Raw genomic sequence first — 7,615 nt, 5'->3', positions numbered from 1 at the left:
AGGCCTGGGGCACTGTATACTCACTCCGTTCCCGCCTGCTGCCTCATGGGGCCAAGAGCCCGGCTGCTGGCCAGTCCCCACACCCCTGCCTGTCCCAGCTGGCGCTGCTAGGGAATGGCGTGTCCCATCCCTGTGCCAGGCCCCGGGGCCTGTAGGGCGCTGGGCTGGGCTGGGCTGGCTGCAGGGCTGATGGGCACTGTGCTGGTGCCAGCGTTCACCTCACAGCAGAGCCAGTGTCTGTCCGCGCCCTGCCGGGGGCGCTCTAACCAGGCATTGGCCCACCCTGTGGCTGCCCCAGGCGATGCAGGCTCACGCTGCTCCGAGCCCATGTGGTTTGTTGGCACCTTGTCCTCTGAAGTGGGCAGGAGGGTGGGGACGAGCTGAGGAATGTCTCCGAAAGGCCTCACAGCCCAGCCACGAGCTGCAGGTGCCCCCAGGCAGGGCCTTGCCAGGGATCCAAGCCACTCAGTGTACCAGGGACCAGAGCGGGTCTGGGCCAACTAGCCCGCTCGCAGCTTCTGCTTCACAAGGCTCGGGCACCCAGTGGCAGCACCGCCCTGCAGCAGCCTCGCCAGCCTGCTGTGCCAAAGCAAAGGAGCCAACGGGTCCCACCGTCCCAATCCGGGACCCAGCCCTGGGCCTAAGCCTTGGGCCCACATGAGCCTAAACCACTGTGGTCACAGGCGGGGTACGGGGGGCCCCCCGGGTTGAGGCCCGTGACCGGGAAGTGAGATGGGCAGGCGGGCAGATGATCCCAGCGTGGGGCCTGCACCTCATGCTGCCTGTGGAGGGAGGCAAACCCCCAGGGTTGCTGCCAGTCTCATGGAGGAGATTTCTAAGGTGACTAGTTAGCCCCTGTGCAGGGGAGCAAGGCCCATGGGCTGTGCCCCTGAGCGGGGATTCTCTGGGGAGCCTCAGAGGCCTGGCTGTGTCCAGCTCTGATGCTTCAGAGGAAGGAGGAACAAACAAATCCAGCCAGGACCCAGCTAATTGTGCAGTGGGTCTTGGCCAGCACGGAGCCCCTGTCGTGTCTTCTATACCCAGCAAAAATGCCGTATGGAGCCACATGGCCCTAGGGGGCACTAAATCCCCATTTCTAACTGCCCCCAGGCCAAGCCCACTCCAGCCACACTGCTGCTTTGACGGCATCTCAACCTGAACACAGGCAGCACCCCCAGTAGGTTCACATTACCCAGTTCCTGTCCACCCACTACACCTCCTGCTGCCCCTTTATCTGTTCCCCTGGGCTAGGGTGCTGCTGTGTCTCCTGGCCTGGGCATTGTCTGTGAGGTGCACAGGGATCGCCACCATGGCTGAGAGGGGGGCCCCTCATGCCAGCTGCTGCAGGTCCCCGTGGGTCAGGTTGGCTCAAGCCCCGAAGCAACAGAGGCTGTTGCCCACCTAACCCTGACTATGTCCCCTAATAACTCGGCTCTTCTTGGTAGAGAGAAATGTCCGGGCTGCTGGGATCTGCTGGGGGTGTGAACCGGGGCAATGGGCTGCATTGGCCGGGGGCAGGAGCGGGGGGTGTTAAAGCTGAAATCGAACAAACTAGCCGTGCCCAGTTGGTAAGTGTGCTGGGATGGAATCAACTCGAGTTACCCCTTTCACTGAGGCCAGGGAGCTTTGGTGGCCTCCATTTTACCTTGGGCAGCACGTCTCCCATCAGGACACTTGGTTATTAACCAATGAGCAGTTTATTAACTCGGCCTGGGCGATGGGTTCCCCAGCCAGGGCTCGAGGTGTGACCCGAGCACACCCTGACAGTCTGGCACACGGGTCTTCTGGACCAAGGCCGGGGCTCTGCAGGGAGGAGGAGTGCCAATCCCCACGATGGCTCGTTCTGTTTGCATACGATCACTCAAGCATCAGTTCTCTGGCACCCGGGGCGTTCCCCAGGCTTTCCCCAAGAGCAAGGATGTGCATGGCCTGACCTGCTGGCGCTTTCAGGAGCGTAGGCCCGGCTATGTCCGTGGCTTGGTCTGAAAGGGGCCCGTTTGCAACCTCAAACGCCTGTTTAAAGTTATTGTTTTAACTCTCCTAGGCTAGTTTGCTGTTGCCAGGGAGTGTGGAAATATGAGTGAGTTAGAATCCAAACCATGGGCGAGGATGTAGGGTGGGGGGCGGTTCAGCAAGCCCTGGGGTCCCTCGCTGTGGCCTCAGGTGTGTATACCCTGTCCATACCCTGCTGGAGGCAGCCACCCTCTGATTTCCACTGGGGACTTTCCAACGGGCTTGTAGCTCTCAGCTCTGGGTTCTGCACTGCTTCCGGCAGCGGCCAGGAGAGGGCCCCGATGTGTGATGCTTTTCAATGAGACCTGGCGGGTGAGGAATATCTTTTACGGGCCCAGAGACAGGCACGTCCCAGTGTGCACAGAGCTCGGCTCTGGGGGAACACAGGAGCTTGGCCTGTCTCACCTACCGAACTGGGTCCAATCGAAGGTATTTCTTCCCCCACCATGTTGCTACCGTCCTGGGAGCCAACGCTGTAAACACCCTTTTCGTGCTCCTTTTACTCCGTGGAGTTGTGTGATTCCTTTCCTGGGTTGTGTTTAGCCTTGGCTGACTGCGAGCTCATCATTTGAACAGATAATAGGAACGATGCTTTTTAAGCATTTTTTCGCTTGGAATCAGTTTGTATGTTCTGGGGGCGAGGTGGAATTATGGAGTTTGACTTCTGTTTTATTTTTTGAATTTTCACAGCTATGGGACACTGCTGGGGGTCTGGGGGGGAGGTGACGAGGGACAGACAATTACTTAGTGGTAGGGTGACCAGATGTCCTGATTTTATAGGGACAGTCCTGGTTTGGGGGTCTTTTTCTTATATAGGCTCCTATTACCCCCACCCCCTGTACTGGTTTTTCATACTTGCTGTCTGGTCACCCTATTAGTGGTGCCTGATCTCGACAGGTGCAGGGCAGGCAGAGACCCTGGGTAGGGCAGCAAGGAGGGGCCCCCCATCCTGTTACAGCCCAGGGCCCAAGCAGGGACCCTCCTGCACCCCCATGGATCTTTTTTTCCCCTCAATTTCCATGTGTCAGGTGAAATCAACTTTTACCAACAACTAACGGTATCAGCCCAAGCCTGGCTGGATTTCGGTATCAGCCCAGACTATCGAGTGGTCTCCCCTTTCTAAAGCAGTGTGTTCAATGGTTCCCAGCTCTCCTCAGCTTAGCAGCACTTCTCTCCCAGCAGCCCCTGTTCCTGCTTGTGCTGGGCAGTGCTAGCGCTTGTAGAGTGCAGCAGGAAATTCCTGCTGGCTCCTCAGAATCGAGTGGGCAGGAGCCGTATGTTCTTTGATTATATCCAGCGCTTCTCATTTTCTCTCGTCCAGGATTTATCCTGGGCTGGGAGATGTGTTGGTGGAACAAGCCATAGAGAGAGGTTGCTAGTCATACAGCACACGGATGTACAGTTTCTGAGTTTGGGTGAAAGACACAGAGTGGACTTCTGCAGGCCTCAGGGGGGTGAGCTGTGGAAATTCCAGCCTGTTTGGGTCATACAGCAAGCTGTTCTTAGCTGGTTTAAGCTTATATTTTCTGTAGTCAGTTCTGGGCCTTGGTTAACCGAGAGGAGACAATGGAGCCCTGGCACCGGACTGGAGCCATCATTCGGGTCTCTGGCTCAGCAGGCATTCTCTTTAGTGAGACAGAGAGAGGTGGGCAGCTTCGCCACACCTAAATTCTGAGCAGCTTTGGGCTCAAGGGCGAGGAAGAGTTGGAAGGTTCCTTACTGAGCATCTGAGCTTTCCTGGGAATTTGGATTTTAACTTTAGCTTAGTTAAGGCTCCCTATCCTGTTGGGATGCACCTCTTGCCACTCGTCTCCAGCTCTGTGAGGAAGCCAGTGGGTGAGTGGTGCAATCCCAGTTGCCACAGGTAGTTAGGGGGCAGAGGGAGAACTGCAGATGTTAGCTCGTGTTTGAGGCACATTTGCCACTTATGCTTCTGACACGTGAACTCGGGGCCTCTGTGACATCTTGTGACAGTTCCACAGACTTGTGACTGTATTTCCTTTTGTTGGTGCTGGATTTCCACTTTTCAGCATCGCTGAATGGCCCTTGGGCTTGTGTGAGGTGCTGGGAGTACGATCTACTTCTTTGCCAGCTATTGTTTTGTGTCCCTCTGTTGCATCTGCTCGTTTGCTATCTCCTCTCCCCTAAGGGAACCATTCCACTGCTCAGTCTCTCCAGACCCCTTCTCATCCTGCGCTCCCCTGGGGGCTGGGAGCATTCCTGCGTCCAGCATAGGGACTAGGCTGTCCCGTTGATGCAGAGAATGGCATCAGAAAACGGGGCAACCCACAATCTTGTTGGCATTTTCCCGGCAGCTGCCCGCTGAGCTGAGGGTTTGGGGAGCGCCCTGCACGCTGTCCTGCGCCTGTTACCTTAGCACCCAGGGGGTGTAGGGAGTTCAGCTTGTTCTCGCCCGCATGCAAGTCCTGACTGCTATTGTGCTGCCATGGGGCAGGCGCCAGGAGCTTCCCAGCCCCGCTTTCTCTGGATTTATGCAGCGCTCGTGCCGCCATGTCCGCTCCAGCAGGAGCCAGGGGAGCGGCTCTGTTCTTGCTGCAGGCGTGTCCAAGCCAGTCCAGACACCACCGTTGTGATGGGAACGTCCGAGGCAACGAGCTCCTGGGAGCTAGCAGGGTATTTCCTAGGGGTGGGAGCATAAGCTGGGCCCCAGGGACTCTCCCACCAGCTCCTCTCTGCCCCGTTACTCCCGGCTCAGGCACACTCCCTCCACAGCCTGATCGTTAACTCCCTGTCTCCCAAGGCCTCTGCAGACCTGTTCCCAAGCTGCAGTGTCTCGCCTGTCTGGCTCTATGTGGCCCAAGCAGGGGGTGTCCAGCCTGTCTGGGGAGAGACTTCTGCAGCTTCTGCCATCAGCTCCTGCCTGGACAGCTGGACACCCAACTCTTCCCAGCCAGGGCCCTGCGGTGCCCCTCTGCCATGGGCCCAGATCAGCAGCATCGGAGCTTGTCTGGTCTCTCACCCTAAGCAGGGATGGGCCTGGTCAGCACCTGGATGGGCAAACGCTGGCGCTGCAGGAAGCAAGGGGGGGGTGACTGGACTGTGGTTGGTTTCTCTGTCCCACAGAGCTGATGGGCTGGCAGGGACAGGAGGAGCTGCAGGTGGTGCTGCCTTTCAGCTGAGTTGCAGTGTCTCCACCTACGATCGCTGAGGTCCCCAGGGCCCGTTCTGTCAGCAGAGAGGAGTTCACCCAAATGTCCTTGTCGATGGCCGGGCACATACTGATGTTCTGCCTCCAACAGCCCCTGCTACTCGGCTATGGGATTAGTCTTTGCTTTCTGAGTGTTGCTGTGTGTTGTATAAAGAGCTGCTGTGTCTCCCCACCCCCAGAGGCAGCTGCATCGTGGAGGTGGGGAGATAGTCACTTGTATCACTTTTGACCTCCGCAGTGCTCTGAGGCTGGGGAAATGTGCTGTATAAATTGTCACCCCCAGGCCCAGCCCGGCTCTGCAGTGGACACCCAGGGCTGGGTTGGGCAGGTGGCTCTGTCCGGCTCTGCCACCGCTCGCTCTCTGTGAGATCTGCTTGGCCCAGTCTCCCTCAGCACCGTGATGGGCTGTAATCCCTCACTGGGTACAGCCTTGGGTGGTGGTACCCCTCCCTGCCCCATCAGTAGCCGGGTTCCTCCCTCGAGGCCCTGTTAACTGCACCCTGTTTAGCTAACGGGTGGGAGGTCAGACCAGACCGTGCTCCCAGACCCGCTGGCGTGTGGGGACCCCAGCTCACGAACATCCCATCAACTCACCCTTCGTGTGCCTGTGTCCACGCTGCCCAGGGAGGCCAATCGGTGATGTTCAGACCCTGTGTGACAGCTGAGAGCAGCAGGCAGTGACCCGCCGGCTTCACAGCTCAGCCGGGCTGCTCTGACGGCCTGCACTGTATTCTCCTCTCCTTAGGCTGCAGCATGACCTGCTGCGCTGGAAATGGCTCCATTTGCACCTGCTGGTGCCTCTGGCTGCCCATTTAGGGTCCTGCCGCCCTGCACAGGCAGTGTGACATGCTCCAGCCTCCTCCACGCTTCTCACTGGCCCATTAAACCAGCTTTGCAGCCCCACAACTCCAGGGTCAGTTTAATGGCCCCAGCTGCAGCCCTCGGCTGCCTTTCCCACTGGGGAGAGCCCCAGTTCCGTTCTCAGGCGCTGGGGTGACCTGCAACAAGCCATTCTCCCATCCTCGTGAACGCAGAACCCCGTGGTGAGTGAGAGCTGGACCCTGCGCCCCAAGTGCACGGATGTGCTGGGAGGGATTTAAACGGCTCTTGGTGAGTCTGTCCCGTTAGAGGGAGTGATGCTCAGGTGCTGGTATTCAGGAGCCACAGTAATATCCTGATCGCCGTTACTGGAATTATGAGGCACAAACATGCCATTGGGATGAGATCGTTACTTCTCTGGGCAGCGGGACACAGGATTAGGCAGAGTCAGCCAGCACAAGCCTCCGATCCAGGCTTGGTGAACCGGTGCAGGGAGAGGAGGAGGTCGGCGATCATTAGCAGGGGGTGGGAATGCTGGGCCTATCTGCTAGTGCACCCCACCAGCCTTGGACACTCCTGTGCTGGGGTGTTCACCCCACTAGCCTAGAAGGGGTTTCATGAGGCTGCAAACAGGCCACACCTGAGGGGAACTGGCCTAAGCAGCCCTGCCTGATGATGGAGCAGGCGGGACTGATGTAAAGCTGGGCACTGGCAGCAGAAAGGGGGTGCAGAGGGGAAACCTGCAGAGAGGGCAAGGAGAACACCCAGGGGAGAGCCAAAGCCCTGGGATCCAGGCCCTGAGGGCAGGGTGCACCCAGGCCGTGGAGGAGGAGGAGGACTGGCACGCGAGTAGGAAAAGGAGGTTTGGGATGGAGCCGACCCTGGCTGCTGATTTGAGGGTCCCGGAGCTGGAACCTAGAGTAGCAGGCCAGAGGAAGTGGTGCAGTCTGGGCAGCAGAACGGAAGATGGCCTGAGACAGATCCTCCGAAAGGGGGCCCCACGAGAGCCGGATGGGGGAATCAGACTGAGCGGTGCTATTCCCCAGAGGTGCCCGCAAGGAGGAACCCCAGCAGTGAGTACAGGCCCCCGTCACAGCCCAGCACAGGCCTGGAGGAAAATTAGTGACTGTCGCTGGCTGCCAGTTCTGATGCCATTGGAATGGGACGAGCAGACTCCACCGATTCAGGTGACATAGTGCACCCTCCCTACACCCACTTCATGTCACTTGAAAGTTTATTACGTCTACTTTACGAGGAGGGATGTGGAGCTGTCAAGTGGTTATCATAGAAACGGGTATCAACAGTGACTCATCAATCTGTTAAAATTACCACTTTGAAATGTTTCCTGTTGTTTCTGTTACTTTTAAGACTCCGTGAGGAGACACGCAACTGGATTTCTTTGTGACCTCAAAGCATCACAGCAACAGTCAAACAAAACAAACTCTGTGGGTGTATAGGGCGATCATTGAAATGTGATAGTGCTGGTGACATTTCTAGTCAACATCGTTATCAGCGTCTTGTTCATCATTCTGATCTCTGCTGAGAGCGTGGGGGATGCCCCAGCTTCAGCCACGACACCCTGCACGAGCACCTCTGATTGGCCAGGAAGAGGAA

Source organism: Chelonoidis abingdonii, chromosome 16, assembly GCF_003597395.2.
Source record: "Chelonoidis abingdonii isolate Lonesome George chromosome 16, CheloAbing_2.0, whole genome shotgun sequence".
NCBI classification, from domain to species: Eukaryota; Metazoa; Chordata; order Testudines; family Testudinidae; genus Chelonoidis; species Chelonoidis abingdonii.
This window is presented reverse-complemented; position numbering follows the sequence as displayed.